Genomic DNA, 16,472 nt, shown 5'->3' on the forward strand with positions numbered 1-16,472 from the left:
CTAGGATTCAGCAGGGGCTGCACCCAACTCCAGAACAGAACTGGCAGTAGATGGGATGCTTGCCAGCCTTCTCAAGGGTGGCTCCAGCAATATCCCGCAGCTCTGTCTGTGTCCGGATAATGGCCATTGGGCCCAAGCAGGCCAAGCCCAGACCAGTCAGCGGTATATCCCCCTGGACTCTGCCTGGAACATTGAGCAGCTCCCCAGTCCTGCCCATTTCAGCTGGGAGCGTGAATTGTCCTGAGTAGTCAGCTGGCACCAGTGGCCTTGGGTGGGGTCTGAGTTCCACACACAGTCCTAGACACTAGAGGGGGGAAGCCCCATTAGCCTAGCTGGGGCCTATCTCCTGGGGTGCAGGGCAGAACTGCTCCTTGTCCAGTCCAATTTGAAATAACTCCAGTGCTGGGTTTCCCATCCCTTCCCCGAGAAGATGATTCCCCAGCCTCCTGGGTCACACTGCTAGGGAAGGGCACCTGATTCCCAGGGAAGAGCCCATCATGTCCCTCTCCTCCCCCCCTCCCGTTCCCATCCTGTTCCTATCCAGCCCCCCAGCCCCAACATGTTCCTCCGGCTGGATTCATGCACAGCAGGTTGTGGTGATGTGTAGGGGCGGCCTTCTAAGGCGGGGTGGGGGCTTCTGAAAACAGGTCTCAGGGCTGGGTTCAGAGCTGTCCTCCCAGGAGAGCCAATGTCAAAGCAATGAGGAGCCACTCAGCGGAACAAACAGGCAGCTCGTTTCAACAGACAGCAGGAATGGCTTTTCTAGCGATGTGCACTCAGCCTGTGGAACTCACTGCTGTTGGATACAGTCAAGGCAAAGAGCTCAGCACAATTCAAAGGATTAGGCCTTGCTATGAATGAGAATAGTGTCTCCATCTAGTTAGTGCACCCAGCCCTTTAGTAGCTGCAGTTATACCTAAATAAAATCACTGGGGCTCTCAGCTTCTGGACACACACTTACCACTAGCTGCGGGCTTATGGAAGTAATCCCCCTATAACTGAGAAGTCACAAATAAGTGTCTTCTGGGGGAGATACGCCATTCTCTGAACTATTATGTATCAGCTACTGCCAGAGACAGGATACTATGCTAGGACACACACACATTTGCTCTGGTGCAGCAGGAAATGGATTATTAATTATTATTATTTTGTATTATTATTATTCCTAGAGAGGCACCTGGACCAAAGTCAGGGTCCCTTTGAGCCAGGTGCTGTACAAACACATAGCAAGAAGCAGTCACTGTGAAGGGCAGACTGTATGGAATATAAGTGTGCTCTAGTGCAGTAGGCACTGGAAAACCAAACTAGAAGGACTTGGTCTGTTTCATCATTGCAGGGGCACTGGATTAAATAACTCCTGTATTTGTTCAGTCCAGAAACAACAAGGGGTGGGTTACCTGGCTAGAGGGACCTCTGGGCTTTCCACATGAAGGGAACCAGATGGATCTCTGGACCATTCCAGGCTGGCCATTCCTAAGTTTCTAACAAGGAAGAGAGAAAACAAAAAGTGGAAACAAAGCGGCCAGGAAGTGGGAAATGTCAGTGATGCCTCCGTCAGTGCTGCAGCGCGGGTGCACAGGCAAGCCGGCAGCATCTTAATTATTAATACCACTTAGAAATAAATGCAGAGACAGAGAGGAGAGAGCTGCTTCCAGACGAGGGAGGGAAACCGAGAACTCCGGTGCTTTAAAGGTCAATTGGTTTTGCATCTCTTTCCCCTCGTCTTCATAAAACTCAGTGATATTTGAGTTAATGGATTATCTTCCATGTGCAGCCGCCGTCTGCACCTGCCCGAGTCCCAGAAGGGATAGTGGTGGAGTGGGGATGGCGCAGGAGGGAGGGAGCAATCACCGAAATGTGGGACAAATGAGCAAACGAGGAAACAACAAAATTAGTGGAGCTGCAAATTCCAAGCCAAGTGGAAATAATTCCTCTCCATGTGAAAATAAGGTCCATGTCATTTCTGATTTACCCCCCTCTTCCTGGCCAGTGTCTAGGGCCCAGAGTTGGAAGTCTCTGCTGAACAGCAGGAGAGAGATGAGCGAAATCAAGAGAGCACTGGGGGTTGGGGGATAGTAAGGTGACCCGGCAATCTTTGCCAGAGTACTAAAATAATAAATCAACAGTCATATGGAGAAATCAATCCCTCGTAGCTAAGCCTGGCCTGGTGTCTTATGTTTCTATACCTTGTATCCTTGTATCCTTTCTACACCTTGTATCCAGAGGGATCCCATCTAGTCTACACAGGAATTATGTCACTCAGCATGGAAATGCAGCTATCTCTGGGGTGGAACATGGCAGTCATTTGACAGAACACTGGCAACAGATTTGGAAGAGGGACCCCATCTAACTGAAGGGAAGGTTTTTAAGGAAGCAGAATGTAGTTATACCAAGTTTGAATTTTGGCAGGACACGGAGATGAACACTTCTCCCCATCTCTAAAGAGCCAAGGGATCTTTAGTGACCACCAGTGGGCATGATTTCAGTTCAGTGTCTCCCCCTGAAGACATCTAGCAGCAGAGCCCCTTAGCACTTCACTGGGGTCAGTACTGACTCAGAGGCAATAGCATTCTTAGTGAATCACCCACACTACTGCTGGCAGCACAAGCACCCGCTAGCCCCATGCTGGGGACTGGGAGCTGTTCAGACTCAGAGGGGAGAGCTCTCTCATATTGAGCCACCAGCACCATTGGTGCCATGGACCATCCATGCAGGGATGTAGTGCCTATGTCCCTGATTAGCTGACCTCTGCTGAGAACCCTATTCAGGAGGTCCATCTGCAGGACATTCATCTCTCCAGAGAACATTGTAACTCTCATTGGGTGGTACGAACATGGAGTTGGACTGAGCAGACCTCTCTGCAAACTGTCTCATCGTAGTCCCAGGGGATCCTCGCAGCCCATTTGAGACCTATGCACCTTGGTGTTAACAGCTTTATCATGTCACTGGTGAGAAACCCTAAGCAGTGTTCACAGCTGCCACCGGCACCTGGATGGAGGACGGTTTGGCAGGTGAGGCTGCACAATGTCCGATTTCCTGGTTCAAACCAAAGACGCTTGAGCCTCTGTGATCGAGGAAGAGGGGGCAGGAGTGCATGGGCCTGGCCTCTCTCTGTCTTATTTGAAGACTGGAACTTGCTTCATTTCCAAGCACAAACAGTAACATTTCCAAAACCCCTCCAAGAAGCATCTGCAACTTCCAGTCCTGCAGGAGCAGGCAAAGGCATACAGGCAACGGGGGCCTGTTCTCTGGATGTGATCTCTCTACCTACAGGCAGCTGCAGCCTCCTGTTTCCCTGTATAAACACAGGGTTATGAGCTCAGAAACATACATACAAGAAAGACCCCAACAAATCCACTCATTGCTGACAGTGGGGACACAAATCACGCACCAAGGGAGCCTGGACTAGGGATGCTGCTTCCCTAGCACCCATGCCCAGGCCTCTATACCATTTAAGCTGAAGGCGAGTACCTACATGCTGGTTGTGATTTGTATAGCAGGTCCCTTAATCTCCCTGTTGGCCCAGCCACTAGAAGGCAGCATGACACATACACCAAGCCAGATCAATTCAAGGCTCCTTTGAAAACCCAGCCCTCAAGTTCCTTCTTGTGATGTTTAAGCTGGTAATAAAGATTGGCTCAGGACTGGAGTCTTCCCAAAGTCAGGAGGTGTTTGGACCTGAGAATCAGCTCCATTGCCAATTAGAGCTGGATGGTGAGTGGGTTTTCACCACACTTGTCTTAGGGTGAGAGGGGAGGTCACCTTGTGGCCAAGGCAATTGCCCTGCTCAGCAGTAGGCCCAGAAACGCAGGCTGTAATTCAAGCCTGGGACAGCACTCAGAACTGATGGTAAGGGACGATTGCTCCATGGGATTAATTTGTTTGGCCATGAAGAGCACGCTACAAACACAGGCTGTTGCGATTCCCTGTGAGACACATTCATCACCTCCCAGGCACCGGACTTGGCACTAAGGACGAGGTTATGGCTCTGTAAGGACCAACCCTGAGAGGGGCTACAGCCTGCAGCTCCCCACCAAGGTCCCAGAGGCAAGGGGTGCTCAGCGCCTCAGGGCGGGGCCCCGAGATCTCAAGCAAAGCATGAAACAAATGAAGGTTCAAAGGCCTGGTCCTTGCCCCGTGCATGGGCTGTGATGATGAGGGAGAAAACACCAGTGATTAGAGGGGGAGAAGCTTGGCCCATGGAGAGATTGGCAGAGCAGAGCCTGGATGCCCATACCCTCACCCCTGTCTGTCACCGTGCTGAGGGGTCACAGAGCTCAGCCATCGCGCCTCCTTGCTGGAGAACCTGCTCCACATGAACCCACGGTCAGACTGAGAGGCAGCACTGGAAGATGAGTGGCAGGTACCACTCGTCTGTGCACCAGCCACTCTCCAGTGCCCTTGGATTCGCTTTGCAGGCTGGGGAGTAGGACCTGCCCAACAGGTGATTCGCTCAGCCCTCTCTGCCTGAGGTCCTGTCACTTCCAGCTGTTTGGTATGATGGGGTCTTGGCTGCACACAATCTGTGCGCCGATTGAACTGGTACACATACACCAGGGGAAGCTGCTTAGTTCAACTGGTGCAGCTACCTTGGGTGGACACAGGCACTTTAGTTCAATTGAGCCTAAATGGGTAAACACCCCACTACAGCTAAATTCACTGGAGGTGCTTTTAAACGGAGGTAAGTCCCCAACCCAACATTGTTAAATCAATACACTGTGTGGAAACCATCCTGGCATCATTACAATGCCAAAGATATAAGAGAGGGAGTCAGGGCTCCCCGGTGTACGTGTGTGAGACTGTCATGTGAGCCCACGTGCATGTGTCCAAGCAAAGGAGAGAGTACCTGTGTGTGCATGAGCGGGCGACTCCATGTGTATGTACAGAAATGAGTCAATGTGAGAGTGTGCTAGGAGTGTGTATGAAAGTGCATGGGCATGTGAAAGACTGAAGGAGAGTGTATATGTGTGCAAGAGTTCGTGCAAATGTTCAGCTGTCTGAGTGTGAAAGTCCGAGTGTGCAGATGCATACATGTGAAGCCCTGTGGTGGGTTAGATAGCACTGCCACGTCTGCCTTAAAGCCCAGTACACAGACAGACTGCTCCATGAGTGGCAATATGTGGAGCTGCCTGTCCAAGCGTGTAGGTGTTCACAGGCTTGTGTCTAGCCAGTCTCTCTCTAGACAGTTCTCTTCCTCTCAGTGCTGTGGTATGTGAGCGCCTGCATGATATGCATGGTCATGTGAGTCGACGTGTAAGAGCAGGCGTGCAAGCCCATCTGCACAAGTGTGTGCAAATGACCATGCATAGGGGAATTCTGCTCTTGTGCTCGTCTCCTTCAGCCCTTCTCAAGCAGCAGTGCTTGCCCAGAATTCATGACAAAGGTCCTCCATGTTAGATCGAGCTGCTCCATCGGGCTCTCCCTCCCATCCTGCTCAGCAGCTGCTGAGTATGCCATGCCAGCCAGCCCTCAACAGCCTGCTGCAAAGCCAGCTGGGGCCCAGGCCTGAGGAGGAGGGGGCCCCTAGCTGCCACACTTGGCTGAGAGCCCAGAAAATGCACATTGGCGCCCACACAGCAAGGGTGCCATCAGCTTTCTGGGGATGGGAGGCCAGGGAGGCTCTCAAAGAAGGAGGGCTGGGGAGGGGCTGAGCTGTAGTGACAGTCACCCCCTCCTCACTCTTCAGCGGGAATCCAGGGCATACACATTCCTCTCTTGATCCCTGCATGAAGTTCCAGAAGGAAAAGCAAGCAATCCTGCCAGAGTAACCCAGTGCACCAGAGGGGAAATGCCTCCCTGTGGAGAGACCCCTTTGGCCATGTGGGGAAGCTCTGTCCCTCTGGTTAAGTATCAGCCCTGGTCATACCTCGCAGTGTGCTTTTCCAGATGTGGCGGCAGTGTCTCAACTGGGAAGGGCACCCACAGCTGCAGACCCCACCTTTCACGCACCCACCCACTCTGACACCTGGAGCCTCTGTCTGAGATCACGCTCATGGCTGGGGGGTTCTCTCTCTGGAGTTCCTTAAGAACCTCTCTCCTAGCTGCTAGCAGGATCTGCCCAGCTGTTGGCAGGTCTCCCTCCCCAAAGCTTGCCAATTTGGCTGGGCTATTGCAGTCTGGCTCAGTGGCCCTTGTGATGTCCTGGCAACATAGCGGGGGTATGGGATTCCCCAGATTTGCCCTAGAGATGGCAGATCCAGACACTTAGTCTTGCTGCCTCTGTTCCAGTCAGGGTCTGGGCTCTGACGCGGAGTGAGCATGACCCACTGGACAGTTCAGCTGCCAGCACTCTACCCTGGTTCCTGCTTGTGTTGAGGTTCTTTGTTCTGATTTCTCGGGGTTCCCTTGTATTCTCAGACTCTCACCTCTGCCCAGGATCAGGGCCCAGACCTGCAGAACACCACTCAGATCCTGCCCTTGGAGGAAGTCCTGGGCACTGCTTTATGGATTAGTCCACAGGGATGGACATTTGGTGGAGAGGTTTCCTGGAGACTCAGCCTAATGCCTGACCTTGGGAGGGGATTGCTGGAAACTGCCACCATGGGTATGTCTGGGGATCACATCTCACATGTGCCTAAGATTTAGCCCAGAGACCATGCTGAGAACCTCTTCTGCATGGCAGGGGGTTTCCAGATGCTGCCGGTCAGATGCAGCGTTGGAGACATGCCGGGAGGACTTTGTCTCACAGGGTTCCTGGAGGGTTCCCACTATTGAAAGTCATCCCATAAGACAAGCCAAGACTTTCCCTCAGGAGCGAAGGGGCACAATAGGATGCTGCCTCTGACTGTCCCTGGAGGAAGATGTTGCCTCCTTTCTGGGAGTTCCCCCGCACTTCCTACTGTGAAATCACTCATACTCTTCCTCTGTTGCCCTGGTAGCTGCCTTCCCTTTCCCTCTGATCACTCACTAAGTGCATCAGCAGGGTAACTGAAGTCTCCTACCCCCTGAACTCTTTGCACAGTCCTTCCTCCATCCAGCCGCCTGTCTGTCCTCTCTGTGTCTTGGCTAGAGGTGGATGGGGGGGGGGCGGCAGAAGGCATCTCATCCATACATATTGCTGCTTGGCACTGGCAGGAAGGAGGAATCTATAACCCCCTGTCTGACAGCTGGGACAGGATTACATTAGCTGGTCCTCCTCCCAGCTGCTTGTTTGCAAGGGAAACTGTGAGCTGGGAGCAGGACATTTCACCCCAGGCAGCCCCTTGGCGTGGAGGAGGCTCATCTGAACTCTCCAGCCCCTCTGAGCCATGTGCCTATCTTCAGCCTGGTACCAGGGAAGCCCAGCTGCTCCACACATGAACCAGCTGTGCCCTGCAGATGTGAGGGGTTGTCACAATGAGGAAATCCGGAGTTGGACTAGCTTGGCCATTGCAGCCTGGCATTTCACCCATGCCCTGGGTCACCAGCAGAACTCCCTCTGGCCGGAGAAGGAGCGGGGACAGGACTGGGGAATGGGATGAAGGTTACGTCCCAGAGCATCACTAGAATCTGGTTTCTTGCTGGCCAGGAACTCGGCAGGTGCCTCCTCTGGCCCTGGCATCATTAGCCAGTCCCAGAGGGGCAGCTTGGTGGGGTTGTGGCTGGGGAGGAGGTGCCAATGGCTCTGTGCCCACAATCCGGGCAGTGGTGTTGATGGTAGAGTCCATAAGGATTCTCTATAAGGGCACAGGGAAGGGATGGGGAGGCCCAGGAATTACTACGTGTGAGGTATGAAGAATTTGGACACTCCCCAGTGCCTCACAGGCCTCCTCCAACACCCCCACCCCCCGAGATTTGTGAAACAGAGACAGTCTGTGTCCATGGCTCCCATATAGCACGGTTGCTAAGCAGCGTGGGTCACATGACTGGCCTTTGTCAGTGTGATAGGGACTGGTTGGCGCCGGGAGGAGGGGGATCTCGTGGGAACATGCTCTCAGCGGTGGGGTTAAGCAGGAGCACGTGCCCCTCCCCCTCAGGTCTCTCCGTCTCTGCTCAGCTACACACATGCAGTTGAGTCCAGGGAAGCAGGCTCCAGCCCCGCTGCAGTGTGGGGTGTAGACAGGTCCTTAGATGTGTTATGTAGCTAGGCTCAAGCCTAAGGCATGACCTGCCCACATCTCTCTAGGGTTTGTATGAAGCCTGTCTGAGGTATCTGGTCAAAGCCCTGCCTACACCACACACTGGAACCGTGCTCTAACCCGGTCCCCTGACTCAGCTGCATTTGCTGTGCAGGCAGGCAGACAGAAACAGGGGCAGGGCCAATTCACCTGTGAGATACTGTGATATCACACCACCTGGCAATGTGCCACTGTGCACACTAGGTAGTGCGTGGACACTAGGGGTCAGTCCCAAGCTCGGTGTGTAACCCTGTGCAGAGACCTGCCCTTCCTTACACCTCACTGGCACTTGCCTGGCTTGTCACACCAATGAACTGAGAGGAGCAGGTGTGTGCAGAATGAATGGGAGCAACTAGTCAGCAAAAGATACTGGTGGGGTTCAATGCCTCTATTTCTGCTGTTGTACGTACCCTGATTGTTTCTGGGCTCACCTAATTCTCCGTTTACTAGAAGTTACCTGACCCCAGGCCATCCCCTTCCTGGTGCATCCCATTCTCCAAAACCAGCACTGGCACTTGATTCATGGCGAAGCCAACACTGCAAGTCCAAGTCACATGATGAAGTGTCCCTCCCTATCACCCATATGGGCCAGGCAAGAGCTAATCTGTAGGAGCCCAATCCCACAGTCCTCGAAGGCATGCAGAGTGGTCTTGTGGCTAAAGCACGGGACTGGGACTCAGGAGACGTGTATTCTAGTCCCTACTCTGCCCACCAATTTGCTAGGTGACCTGTGCCTCAGTTTACCCATCTATGAAATGGGAGTTAATGATACTGGCCTACTTTGCAAAACACTTTGAGATCTACTGATGAGAAGCACTATGTTAGGTCTTAGTATTAACATTAAATGCCTGGAGTACAGATCACACGGTTAGTGGCTGCTGCTACTAGGGGACTTGCTGCAGTCCCCAGACTCAGTGCTGGCTGACAGTCTGGGTCCTTGAGTTTGTAGAGTTCCCTTTCCCTCATCACTTCCCTGGGCACGATGCAGTGACCTGGGAGCAAAGCAGAGATTCAAGGCTGCCACCTGCTGCTGGGTCTCAGTGTCTATGGCAGCGCAGAAGAACCAGGGGAGAAGTGGTGTGTGCCAGATGATGAGCCCATCACACAGCAGTGCTCCACAGAAACCAGCAGCGAGTTGAGAGGTGCCTAGGAGCTGGATTGTGAGCTCCCTCAAAGTAACTCTCAGCACAGTAGGGAGTAGAGGAATGAAAGACCTTTGTGATGGAGGAAAGGAAAGACAGATCCTGGTGACTGGAGCTGCAGGCCCTTCCGTTGGTTTAGCATCAGCACAGTGTGGACTGGGGAGTGATCTGCAGTGCCCCGACAACATCTAGGGAACATGGGCCATGCTCAGCCCTGCTTTCCCCGAACCCTGCACACAGCACAGTCTTGGAAATGCTGCAGCACCTGCTGGGTGTGAGCGAGTCAGACAGAGCTGAGGGGCCAGCCCTGCCCATCACACCTGCTTCCTCTAAGTGCCTGCCAGCCAGCAGGGTTGCACAGGGGAAGGATGGGGAGAGCTCCAGGGATGGCTCGGGGCTTTCAGCATCAAGTCTCCTCACCCCTGTTGTAGTACTTAAACTGGGGGCTGCATGAGTTATTCAGGGAGGGGGTGGTGAAAGAGAGAGGAAGAGCACTGCTGATCCACCGCTGGGGTGTTCATCATTTACTGGCGAATCAGACTTACCTCATGGACAAGACTTCAAGGAACACACTCCTGTCTGCCCTGCATGGAGGTTAAAGAGCCAATGGGCCTGTGACAGGGTTGGCTCTGCAGCAGCCCCTTGTGGCCTATCATGGCACTACTCACCCTACCTCAGTTTCCCTCCAGATCATCAGTGGCTGGCAATCACCTCCAACAGGGCTCGGGGCTGTGGGGACTTAGCCCTCATCTAAGTCACGCCAAAATTCCATCTCCTCTGGGGTATCAGGGTTCCAAAACCAATATAAAACATTCAAAAGACAGGTCACCTGTCCTAGTCCGTGGCTGGGCCCAGCCCTTCTACGCAGGGTCTATCTTTGCTGGTTAACACTCACCTGGGCTCTCTGCATCAGGCCCCCCTTCCCTCAGTGAGGCTATGGTAGCCAGCAGTCTTTCTTCAGTTCCTGGCCCCCCCACCAGGCTTCTCTGCCAGAGCAATAGCTAGAGATCTGCTACTGCTGGACATGGCACATTAGCTGGGGAGGGCTCTGTGTTACTACAGAGAATTCTTTCCCAGGTGTCTGCCTGGTGGGTCTTGCTCACATGCTCAGGGTCTAACTGATCACCATATTTGGGGTTGGGAAGGAATTTTCCCCAGGCTCAGATTGGCAGAGACCATGGGGGATTTTGCTGTCCTCTGCAATATGGGGCATGGGTCACTTGCAGGTTTAAAATAGTGTAAATGGTGAATCCTCTGTAACTTGAACTCTTTAAACCATGATTTGAGGACTTCAATAACTCAGTCAGAGGTTGAGGGTCTATTTCTGGAGTGCAATGTGCAGGAGGTCAGACTAGATGATCATGCTGGGCCCTTCTGACCTTAAAGTCTATGAGTCTGGCTGTATTTTAAAGAAGACTTATTGGGGGCGAATGAACAGACCATCCCGATGTGCAGAACGAATAGCAAATATGGCAGGCGACCAGCTTGGCTTAACAGAGAAATCTTTGGTGAGCTTAAACACAAAAAGGAAGCTTACAAGAAGTGGAAACTTGGACAGCTGACTAGGGAGGAATATAAAAATATTGCTTGAGCATGCAAGGGTGTAATCAGGAAGGCCAAAGCACAATTGGAGTTGCAGCTAGCAAGGGATGTGAAGGGTAACAAGAAGGTTTTCTACAGGTATGTTAGCAACAAGAAGGTCAGGGAAAGTGTGGGACCCTTACTGAATAGGGGAGGCAACCTAGTGACAGATGATGTGTAAAAAAACAAAGTACTCAATGCTTTTTTTTCCTTGGTCTTCACAGACAAGGTCAGCTCCCATATTGCTGCACGGGGCAGCACAATATAGGGAGGAGGTGAGCAGCTCTCAGTGGTGAAAGAACAGGTTAAGGATTATTTAGAAAAGCTGGACATGCACAAGTCCATGGGGCCGGATGCAATGGATCCAAGGGTGCTGAAGAAGTTGGCTGATGTGATTGCAGAGCCATTGGCCATTATCTTTGAAAACTCATGGCGATCAGGGGAGGTCCCGGACGATTGGAAAAAGGCAAATATAGTGCCCATCTTTAAAAAAAGGAAGAAGGAGAATCCGAGGAACTACAGATTGGTTAGCCTCACCTCAGTCCCCAGAAAATCATGGAGCAGGTCCTCAAGGACTCCATTTTGAAGCACTTGGAGGAGAGGAAGGTGATCAGGAGCAGTCAACATGGATTCACCAAGGGCAAGTCATGCCTGACCAACCTGATGGCCTTCTATGATGATATAACTAGCTCTGTGGATATGGGGAAAGTGGTGGACGTGATATACATTCACTTTAGCAAAGCTTTTGATAGTGTCTCCCATGGTATTCTTGCCAGCAAGTTAAAGAAGTATGGATTGATTGGATGAATGGACTATGAGGTGGTTAGAAAGCTGGCTAGATCATCAGACTCAATGGATAGTGATCAATGGCTGGATGTCTAGTTGGCAGCCGGTATCAAGCAGAGTGCCCCAGAGGTCGGTCCTGGGGCCGGTTTTGTTCAACATCTTCATTAATGGTCTGGATGATGGGATGGATTGCACCCTCAGCAAGTTCATGATGACACTAAGCTGAAGGGAGAGGAAGATATGCTGGAGGGTAGGGATAGGGTACAGAGTGACCTAGACAAACTGAGGATTGGGCCAAAAAAAATCTGATGAGGTTCATCAAGGACAAGTGCAGAGTCCTGTACTTAGGACTGAAGAATCCCATGCACTGCATCAGGCTGGGGACCGACTGGCTAAATGGCAGTTCTGCAGAAAAGGACCTGGGGATTACAGTGAACAAGAAGCTGTATATGAGTCAGCAGTGTGTTCTTGTTGTCAAAAAGGCTAATGGCATATTGGGCTGCATTAGTAGGAGCATTGCCAGCAGATCTAGAGAAGTGATTATTCTCCTCTATGCACTGGTGAGGCCACATCTGGAGTATTGAGTCCAGTTTTGGGCCCCCAAATACAGAAAGGATGTGGACAATATGAAGACAGTCCAGCGGAGGGCAATGAAAATTATTAGGGGGCTGGGGTACATGACTTCTGAGGAGAGGCTGAGGGAACTGGGCTTATTTAGGTTGCAGAAGAGAAGAATTAGGGGGGATTTGATAGCAGCCTTCAACTACCTGAAGGGGGGTTTCAAAGGGGATGGAGTTAGGCTATTCTCAGTGATAGCAGATGGCAGAACAGGGAGCAATAGTCTCAAGTTGCAGTGGGGGCGGTCTAGGTTGGATATTAGGAGGGTGGTGAAGCACTGGAATGGGTTACCTAGGGAAGTGGTGAAAGCTCCATCCTTAGAGGTTTTTAAGTCCCGGCTTGACAAAGCCCTGGCTGAGATGATTTAGTTGGGGTTGGTCCTGCTTTGAGCAGGGGGTTGGACTAGATGACCTCCTGAGGTCTCTTCCAACCCTAATCTTCTGTGATTCGATGAATTTATGAGATTTGTTCTTCCTCCTAACCAGCACTTAGCTGAGCTGGGCTCTCCTCTTGTCACTGCCCTCCAAGCCTGACACCCATAGTGGGGTAGCCCGGCAGGACTGACTGAGCCCAGAGGCTCCTGTTAACCCGTTCTTGGCCAGTGTGGGGTTTGTACCCCTCATCAGAGGACCTTGTGGTAAGAAGAGAGGTTTTCCCAAGGATCTCTCCCTGCAGGCTGTGCGGTGAAGCTGGGTGCTCTGCTCTAGAGGCTGCTCAGCTGTGACAGTGCAAGCAGTGATTGTGTGATGCTTTGGAATCCTGTGGGGTACAGGGGCTCTGTGAAGGTTAAATCTACAGTTGCTGATGCTGGAGTTAGCAGAGGGCAGCACAGCTCTGGTATATGTTGGAGAGACCCAGGGCTAGCTGTGCCTTCCAGTGAGGACAGCAGAATATCTGGTGCAGCTGATAGCTTAGCATCTGTTAATTTTAGGCCTGATATTGCTTGGATCCCAGCGAGAGGGAGGAGCCTCCAGCCAGGCACAAATTGCTGAGAACCATCCTGCTTATTTCATCTGTGACTGAAGCCCTGCCGAGCCCAAAGAGAGCAGGATGCATACAACAGAGTAAGTGACTGGCCTTGCCCCACCCAGTGACTCAGTTGCCACCAACTGTAAATATGTCCCAGGCAAACAGAGCAGTGTGTAAACACAGAGCGGGGAGAGGAGAGGGACGCTGAGTCCCCCCAGAGCAGCTTGGTTCACCATGCGTGCAGACGGAGCAACCAGAGCAAGGTCTCCCGGGGCAGGTCAGTAGAGGCAGAGTTTTGTCACAGGAAAGCAGCTGGGTGGGGAATGATTTTTGGAGTGAATTTCAGGCTCGTGAAAGATTCCAGTCTAACAGCCCTTGATTCGGAGCCTCTGTTTAGCTACAGAACAGGTTCAGGCAAGGCCAGCTTCCCCCCCCCCATACACACTGCCCCCCAAATCTGCCTCAGCCCTGCCCCAAAGGGGCCCCTTCTAGGGGAGGGAGGGTTACTCAGGCTCCAAGTTCCAATTACTTTGTGGCCACTCTGCTTAGAGGGGGCCTGTTATGTGGGTAAGGTCTGTGATGCAGACAATTGGCCATTGGGGAACTGTACTGAGGCCCACCAAACTCATTGCATATGGGGCCATCAAACAGCTGTCAGACACGGACTACTATTGGTCACCATTGATCTGAGACAGCCCCACTCCAGTTACTCTCAGTTGGTTTCATGCTAGCCCCCCAAGTAGCAGATCAGACTGTGACCCCTCCAGTCCAGTATTCATCTCTAGAAGTGGCCATTGTTGGATGCTTCAGCAAGATGAGTAGCCTCTCCCAGGACATTGAACTGTGTGATACTGTCCCACAGGGAGCACTTTCTTCCTGATCCCAGCGAGATTCTGCCATCCTGATACACCAGGGGTTAGGGGAGCAAGTGTGGAGAGGGGGATCTTCCCAGCAGTGACAGGGGCACAAGGAAACTCTTTGGGGCCAGTATGGCCTGTCCTGCTTCTGGGGGCACTGGTGCTACAGTCACGCACTTTCACCCCTTCCTGGGGCCTCACGTCAGCTCTGCCCCCCTCGCAGATACACGGTTTGTCTGGTCTCTTTCCCTGCCCAGAGTGGAGTGTGCAGGCAGAGAGCAGAGTGTGGCCTAGGGGAGTGTAACCTTTGTCACTTTCCCTGAGCAGATACAGCCTCCACACTGCGAACTGCCAGCACTTGCCTCCCTGGCTCACGGAGGCGATTACACAGTGTTGCTTGGACACGTCGGGCCCAGAACGGCCTGGGTTTGTTTGGAGGAGTTTGTATCTTAATATTGATACAAAGAGAGAGTCAAAGGCGGAATGAGCTCGTGTAACGGGACTGGTGTCACAGGAAGGATGGGGGGAGGGAACTCCTAGGGGACACAGGAGCTCTGGGTTTGAATCTTAGCATAGGATAAGCGGAATGGACTTTGGTGTCTCTCTCTTTCTAGGTTTCAGAGTAGCAGCTGTGTTAGTCTGTATTCGCAAAAAGAAAAGGAGTACTTGTGGCACCTTAGAGACTAACAAATTTATTAGAGCATAAGCTTTCGTGAGCTACAGCTCACTTCATCGGATGAAGTGAGCTGTAGCTCACGAAAGCTTATGCTCTAATAAATTTGTTAGTCTCTAAGGTGCCACAAGTACTCCTTTTCTCTCTTTCTAGTCTGTGTTAGTGCCCAACACAAAATCACCGCACAGTTTAGCGTGATTGATATCCAGAACTAGAGTATCTGGGGGTGAGGGGCACTGGCAGGGCTGTGTATGGGAAGCCCAGGGCTGGGATAGCAGAGGGGCTGCAGGTCAGGGGTGAGGGGCCCAGGCAGAGCTGTGTGTGGGGAACCCAGGGCTGGGATAGGAAGGGGGGCTGCAGGTCAGGAGCGAGGGGCATGGGCAGGACTGCATGAGTAAGGTTGTCTCTATCTGGCTCTGGTTGTTGCTGTCAGTCTCTCACTTTCCTAAGCTCTAAATACACTCCCATCATAAAAATACCAGAGCGAGGGAATGTATTTAAACATAGACCCCCACCCCCAGAAACCCAGCTAGAAACTCCCTACAGACACTAGTTGTTTAATCAGAGCGTGGGGTACAATGATTGCTGAGTTATGTGACCCATACAGGAAGCTGCCCTGTGGATCCATCGTTTGGCAAAATACACCATCCCACAAGGGTCTTCTATTCAAGTCCCCCAAGCGTGTGTGTGGGATAGAAGAGGAGGGGTCACTGAGTGGGGAATGGGGAATAAGTCCAATGCTAGTGGGGGCATTGTGATCCTAGGGTGCCTCCAAATATCCCAGGACTAAATCCTTGGGCAGCTCATTGCAGAAAGCAGCCCAGCCAGAGGCACACCAGAATCATTCCAGCAGGGGCAGGAATCCAGTTCCGGTTTCTCTCTCCTCCCTGGCTGAGATCTGCACCCAGGGTCCAGTCCAGAGGAGTGGGGAGATGGAAATCCAGAGCAGGGCTCTTCCCCTCCTCATTCTGCACTGGATGCTGACCAAGCCTCTAGTAACACCATCTGATCTTCATGCATCTGCCTGCCCTGGGGCACACCAGGGAGCTCCCTGCGGGGAGACCTGAGCTGGGTGGATGTTCCCATGAGCAGGGCTGGGATCTCCAGCTGCTGCCCTGGGATCCCTGCTGGTCTCTCTCTCCTTTCAGGTCTGGGAGTGCTGGAGGAGCTGCTGACCTATGATGACCTTTTCCTAGAGTATTTCAATGCCTTCCTGTCTCTGCCTGTGAGTCCAACTCTTCCCTACACCTGCTCTCATTGCCTGGCTCTGCCTCCACTCACCTCAAGCGATGGATTCTCCTCTCACGTATCCCAGTGTGACTGCAGCCATTACCTTGGGGGTTTTCCTGATTTACATCAGTGCCTATGAGAGAAGAGCCTGGCCACTAGTCTGAGAAGTGCACGGGCAGATTTACTCCGAAGGAACCCTTCGCAGTAACTCCTAGCGAGTGGGTGTTTGGAGGGGGCAGGGGCCTAATGGGGAAGAGGTAAGCAGCACTAGCATAGCACCTTCAGGGGATGGCCAGTGGTTGGGAGGCCGGACTGTGGACAGGAGTGAGCCCTGACCTGGGAGCCTCCCCAGTCCTTGGCAGGAGATCTTCCTCAGCACCCAATTAGTGCTCATCTTCATGGGGAGGACTGATGTGGACATGTGACCACTGGAAACTGGGCTACACCTTTAATGTCACACAGAGCCTATTACAGTCGCTACTGAGCAGGGCCTCGAGGCAGCCCTTCTCTTAGACCCTGC

Source organism: Dermochelys coriacea, chromosome 3, assembly GCF_009764565.3.
Source record: "Dermochelys coriacea isolate rDerCor1 chromosome 3, rDerCor1.pri.v4, whole genome shotgun sequence".
In the NCBI taxonomy this organism is placed as follows: Eukaryota; Metazoa; Chordata; order Testudines; family Dermochelyidae; genus Dermochelys; species Dermochelys coriacea.